General features: G+C 49.5%; 1 long non-coding RNA gene across 1 annotated transcript; it reads left to right on the plus strand.

The window, feature by feature from the left end:
* Positions 1 to 337: 337 nt before the first annotated feature.
* LOC119086862 lies at positions 338 to 2,592 on the plus strand. The gene is made up of 3 exons (XR_005090235.1): positions 338 to 436; positions 1,051 to 1,136; positions 1,750 to 2,592. It is a non-coding gene; the product is annotated as an uncharacterized LOC119086862 (long non-coding RNA).
* The last annotated feature ends 4,150 nt before the right edge of the window (positions 2,593 to 6,742 follow it).

The following is a 6,742-nucleotide window of genomic DNA, read 5'->3' on the forward strand; positions in this document are numbered from 1 at the left end:
GTGAACACAAAGGCTGTTGGGAGACACTCAAGCCATGGCAGGAAGCTTATGGTAGGAAAGCATGTTGCAAACGAGTCACTAGCATCTGGGGACAGGAGTCTAATCAGCTTGGTCCCCGTGGGGACCCCAGAAGATTCCTGAATTCAGCGGGCTCTGGAGATCTAAGCGGGGCACCACGTACAAGTTCACTCTCTGCCCTCTGAGGGCAGACTGCAGCCTGACTCTGGGTGTGGCTTCCTTGTTGCCTCTGACAAAAAAGAGAAGTCCTGTCCTTACTCTTCAATTCCGAGTCCGCCCCCACCCCTCCCCACCCCCAGCCGCTGTCAGCTTGCTTCTAACCTTGTGACCTTTCAGCCATTTGTATGTGACATATTTGGTCACGTTTCTTCGTTTGCATGCTGATTTGGACTGTGTGTCTGACTCTCCTCAAAACTCCGTAAGCCCTGGTGTGAGAATCCTGGGGGATAGGGCCTTTGGGGAATGACTAGGGTTTGTGTGTGTATGTGGGGGTGGGGTGTCTAGGGTACACTTTGATTGGAGGTTCTCTAACCTAGCCACCTTCTCTATTCAAAATGGAAACATTTGAAGCTTAACTTCAGGAACGGGGACGTCCTGAGGCTGCCCTTCACTTTCTGGGATGCAGCTCCCGGGGACCCAATAGAACTCAGAGAAGGGCTCAGCATCTCATGGGCGGCCTCGGCAGCTGTAGAGCTCTCAACTGAGCCGGTGGGCAGGGGTATGCCGTGCTTTGGACAATGCTAGGTAGATGCCTTTGTAGAGGGAGAGAGTCCTAACATGTCAGGACACTCCGTTCTGTCTTCACACCAGGAGAGCAGTGGGTTTGTGTGTTCTTGTTTGCTTCACGGTCAGCAGAGGCAGCCCACACCCGGCTCAAAGCTTTGCTGGGTCTATTCCAACTCAGAGATACAGCAGCCCCTCCTCAGATGTAAAGAAGCCCCTCTGTCCACGTAGCTGACGTTGTAAGTACCACCCGGGTCTGCTCTCGAGTCTGGCAATGACTCAAAAGATCTCCTTTTCACCCTCTCACAGAGCGAGCCTCCCTGGTGCATTTTAAGTTGGCACAGCTGGCAGAACCCACTGCGCTGCTCGCATTTCTGGATCTGAAACAGCCGGAGGTAATTTGGCATCTCGAGCACCTTCCTCGGATCACAACTGCTTCTGTGGCTCTTGCTGCACAGGAAAGCTTGTTTACAATTAAATTGGGCATGGAAATCCAAGTTCCATCTCGGAGACGTAACATGATACAGCTATACCATATAGATGTGTACATTGTTAAGCTGTTGACGGAGAAGAATGCTAAACCTGCTTATTTTAAAGGAAGTTAGTCGAAGCACAGTTTACGTGTATTCCAGGTCCCCCACTCCTGGCCTCCAGAAGGAACCAGAGGCAATTTCAAATTGAACCAGCTCGAAACAAGTAAAACATAGGGTACTTAACTTCTAAATTACGTTTATTTATATATTTGTGTATTGGTTGATTGAATGATTTATGGGGTGGGGGTATGTGTGTGCATGCCACAGTATGAGCATGGAGGTCAGAGAATAACCTGAAGGAGTTGGTTCTCTCCTACCTTGTGGGTCCCGGGTCATCCAACTTGCTGGCAAGTGCCCTCACCCACTGAGTGAACCATCTCACCATCCCAAGCTCAGAATATTTAATGAAAGTAAGCAATAAAGGTTGGCAGGGCAGAGATGGCAGAGATCTCACAGCCATCCCATCACCTTCCAGGGTGGCTCTGTCCAGCTCTCTGAGAGAAACAGAAAACAGAAGCAACAGTGTTTACCCTCTCACAATTCACCATACAGTTGGGAGGTAAGACACAATGCAAGGGGAAATTATAGTGGTTCCTCTTTTCATGGGGGCGGGGTAGGTTTTAAGATCCCAGTGAAACTTAAATTAGTATAGACATTTTTAATTAATTTTTGAGACAGGGTATCATTGCAGCCCAGGTTGGTCTTGAACTCCTGAGCCTCTAGCTTCCACTTCCTGACAGCTGGGATCCGAGGAGTGTACTACCACGCCCAGCTTTTAAGTGACGTTTTAGAGATCGATTTTATAGTAATCTTTATCAAGAGTAATTAGTCTGCATTGCAGAGGGAAGGGTTGATGCTTCAGGACAGGATAGTCAGAGAAGTAAGATTTAGCCCGGGGAAGTTGGCAGGGGCTGGGAAGCGAGGTATTTCCAGATAGAAAGTCGAGAGAGAAAACTGATGCATGGGGAATATTGGCTCCTGGACACTTTAATTCACCAGTGGGAAAGCTTCTAGTGGAGAGAGCTTCCCCAAGCCTCCACAGTCCTAAAACTTCAGAGTGTTGCCTTCGGTGAGCAAAGGAGGCAGTTCTGGACCAAAGGCCTTCCCCTTGTTTATGCGGGGTCACTGGGGATGAAGAATGGATGCTCTTTCCTCAAGCGTGCACTGCTGGCTTCTAGCAGGTGGCTCTCACCCAGGTCCCTGAGCCTCTTGCCACCCATCGTCCCCTTTTGTCATCTTGTAAATGGTTCACTGTGGTGATATTGTGTTCCCCAAAATACTGTGCACCCTAATAAACTCATCTGGGGTCAGAGACAGAGCAGCCACAATATTAAACATGAGGATAGGCAGTGGTAGCACACACCTTTAATCCTAGCATTCCAGAGGCAGAAATCCATGTGTTCAAGGATACAACCAAGCATGGTGACTCACGCCTTTAATCCCAGAAAGGGAGCCGTTAATCCCAAGGAGTGGTGGTAGAAAGCAGAAAGATATATAAGGAGTGAAGACCAGAAACCAGAAGCATTTGGCTGGTTAAGCTTTCAGGCTTCTAGCAGCACAGTTCAGCTGAGAGCCATTCAGATATGAGGACACAGAGGCTTCCAGTCTGAGGATACAAGACCAGCTGAGAAGTTGGCCAGGTGAGGTTAGCTGTGGCTTGTTCTGTCTCTCTGATCTTCCAGTGTTCACCCCAATACTTGGCTCTGGGTTTGCCTTATTAATAAAGACTCTTTAAGATTCCTGCTACAGTTTACGCACCATAAATGGCCCTTGTGAGGTAGTTGTAACTGACCTCTTGATGTCTCCCGAAACTTCTGCCCCTGGTGGTACAGCACAGAGCTGACTCAGTGGGGTCCAGCTCCACCCGGAAGGCATTTAGACAATTTCCCCCCAACAGCTCAGCTTGCTCAGCTTCAGCCCTCTGCCCTGACCCTGGCATTTTAAGAGGGCACAAGATCACGGAGTTACACAGCTCCTTGAAATGTAAGTCCAAACCCAGAAGTTCATTTTTCCGGGGCTGAATATGCCCATTGTGTATCTGGGTATGTCTCTGCTGCCCCAGGGTGTGCTGTAAAAGGCCTGTTTGTATATGCTAATTGAAAGGATTGAGTGTGGCAGAGCTGCTGGCTCTGGGGAAGCAAGGATTAAGAAGCTAAGTTATGCAGGGCTCAGCCCAAGGAGCCCGGAGACTCCAGGCATGTGTGGGAGAAGATGGGAAGAGGGGAACAGGAGTAGCAAGAGATGAGCTGCAGAGAAAGGGGGGCGGGGTGTTGAGGGTGGTGTAGGAGCATCAATGCTCAGAGGCTTTGAGTAGAGGTGGGGGAAGAGAGGTGACTGTCTCTGTGAAGATGGGTTTGCCCAACTGGACTCCTCGCCTCCCCCCTCCCCTCCTCCCCCACCATGCAGATGTCTTGTGCTTCATGTAGTGATCACATCTTTCACTGGTTGGGTTCTGATACTTTGACCTTTGGGGCCTTGCTGTTGCTGGAGGCTCTGCCTCTCCCGGGATTAGCTCATTCCCGATGATGGGAAGGTCCTCATCGAGGAGCCCAGTTTTCCAGTCCAAAGCAACCAATCCAGAGCCCACATTCCAGCAACTTCTTTTCATCAGGCTGTCAACTTGGGGTCATTGTCTAACTTCCCCAACCACCCAGAACAAGGGCTTGGAAAACTGGGGGGGGGAGGCACTGCAATGACCCCAGCTGTCCAGTTCAAGCTGGTATACCTGCCTCTTCAGCTTCTTGCCACAGACACCACCATAATGGCTTTCGTTTATAGGCCCTTCTCCATCTACCTCTTGACTGGCCCTGGTACTTCCCTAAGCTGCCTCTCAGGGCATACGATGCCCCATCTCCTGGGAACCCAGGTCCTCTTAAGAACATTTTTTTCAGGTCATGATCTGTTGGCTATACCATACCTAAGTAATGACCTCTCATGAGCTAGGACCCTACCTGAGGCAGGTGCTGAAGGTTTCACAACACGCCCCCCACGGTCACATATACCAGGCGGACACTTCCGCCTAGCCAATTCCAGTCAGGATAGCCATTTCCGGGTCAAAGCATCTCTCGTAGCCAGGATAATCTCCACCTAGCAAGTTCCAGGCCAAGGGGTCTCGAGTGACCAGGATCCGTGACGTTACATGGCCACGTAAGCGCGCAACGTGATCATATGATCTATGCACACACATGGAGTAGTGACGTGACCTGGTCACGCCCCCAGCCGGTTTTAAAGTGGAGCGCCATGCTTCCCAGTTTCTCTTCTTCTCCACGCACGTGTCTCTCCCACAGGCCTGCGCACTCTGTCCCTTTAACTCTAATTAACTCTTATAAGCGGATTCTGTCGTGTTTCATGACACTTCCTTGCAGGGTAAGAACACAACGCAGCTAAATAACTAACAGGTGCCCATCATTCTAAATTCGCTCACCACTAGCTCTCTCCTTGTGCTTTCCACTAGAGACTTTCTTCTCCAGCCGATAAATCAGTTAGATGAAACTCAGCTGAAGATGAAGGTGGAGAAAATGGGCAACAAAGGTACCTGATGTAGCCCCTGGAATAACATATTTAAGGCTAACGTGAACCCTGAGAGTCTGCTTTCTCAGGCATCCGGTGTTTGGGTTGGAATCACAGAGTTAGTGAAATTAAAAAATAGGTGTGAGATCAGTTGGCCTGTGACAAGGAGCTTGACCGTGGTCTCACAGCTAGCTGAACGGCAGATACAGGATTCAGATCTAGGCCATGTGGTCTTAGAGCCCATGCTCAACCACAGTGCTGTCGAGTGCAGTAGAAAGAACCCCTGTTGGGGAGCCAGGAAAACCCACTCATAAGCTCTGGCTCTGCCAATATTAGTGGTGTGGCGTTGGCATGGTAACTCGACTGTGTATGAGATAAATGAGTCTTTGTAACGAGTGTGGTTAATGCATACTCACTTTCTCCATCTCTGATATAACATGACACTGTGTATCAAACAAGGCTGTTTGAGGATTAGATAAGACAACGATTATGAAAACACTAAGTACTATGCTCAGTAAATACATGGGTGGTAGATAAGTATTAATGTCTTTTTTTTTATTTTTAAGGTGTGGCTGGTCATTGTGTTATTATTCTGTTCTGGCTTTTCCATAGCTACTCATACCTGAATTATTCTACCGGGCTAGAGTCAAGAAACTGGAGGACCTGTCTCTAGCAAAGTCATCCTTGTGTGTAGGACAGACATCCGGTCAATGTTGGTCCATTTTGTATGGCTGGAACAAAGTCCTGGAGACTGGGTGCTGGGTGAAGAAAAAAGGTTGATTTAGTTTCTAGTTTTAGAGGCTGAAAGGGGGACATTAGCTTGGTCCATCTTTTCAGCCTCCGGTGAGGGCCTGCTGGCAGCATCCCAACATGGCGGCCAGCTCATAGAGTGGAACACGTGACAGAGACAAGTGCCGCTGGGAGAGATCAAGAGCAGACAACAGGCTGTGTACCAACCTGCTCTCACAGCAGCCAACCCAACCCCAGGAGACCTAACCCCTGGATTCTTTCTGAGGGTGTAGCCTATGTGACCTAATTGCTTTCCATCAGCCCCACCAGGCTCCACCCCCTGAAGGTCTTATTATCTCTCCATACTGTTCTACTGGAGTCCAAGCTTCCTTTGGAGGCAAGCAGTGTCTAGAGGACTGCAGCCTACCTGCTCTGGTGCAACTCATCATTTGTAACAATGGAAACATGTGTCCACCCAGGTCGGTAGTTGGAGAACTCAGCCTCCTCCAGTGAGTGTCTCCCTGACATGCCAAGCATCCTGTTTTGTTTGCAGGACACCTAGCCCATGGCAGGCCTTCAGGCCACTGGGGCAGTACTATAGCTGCTGTCCGAGCTGACTACTCAGTGCCCTCTCTGTTCTTGTGAAACATCCACAATCTGACCATTGCAGGGCAGAATGATAAGAGGCGCTCCATCGTGCCTCTCAGCCCAGGATGCCAATCACTGGGTGGGGGCCAATAAAAGCAGGGTGTACGTGCCAGCCCTTCTGACAGCCTAGTGAGGGATTAGAGAGAGCAAGAAAGAGAGAGAATTTCCCTCATCTTATGTCTCCTCTCCCCTTCCCTCCTTCCTTGTGACCTTCTAAGAGAGAGGGTAATATTTCCAGACCTTTAGCAAAGCTGAAAATGTCCAAGTTTATGAAAATATTATTCCAAAATGGATCTGAGAGATAAACATCACTTCCTTGTGGCTTAAGTCAAACTGCTTGTGGACCCTGAACCGTGACTGCTTGCAGCAATAAGGGTCTGTTCTTGAAAACACCCGACTACAAATTCCATCTGTCGTGGGACCACCCAGCCACATTCACACGTCCTGTCCATCTGCAGGCTATTGGCTTTGGTCTGGTCTTTTTGGACACATGGCTGCAGTTTCCCACGAGCTTGCCCATGATGCTGGGAAACACCTTCACAGTCACATGTGAGCTGTCACCGTGCAGCACAGTAGGTGGC

The sequence above is a fragment of the Peromyscus leucopus genome, chromosome 8a, assembly GCF_004664715.2.
Source record: "Peromyscus leucopus breed LL Stock chromosome 8a, UCI_PerLeu_2.1, whole genome shotgun sequence".
In the NCBI taxonomy this organism is placed as follows: Eukaryota; Metazoa; Chordata; class Mammalia; order Rodentia; family Cricetidae; genus Peromyscus; species Peromyscus leucopus.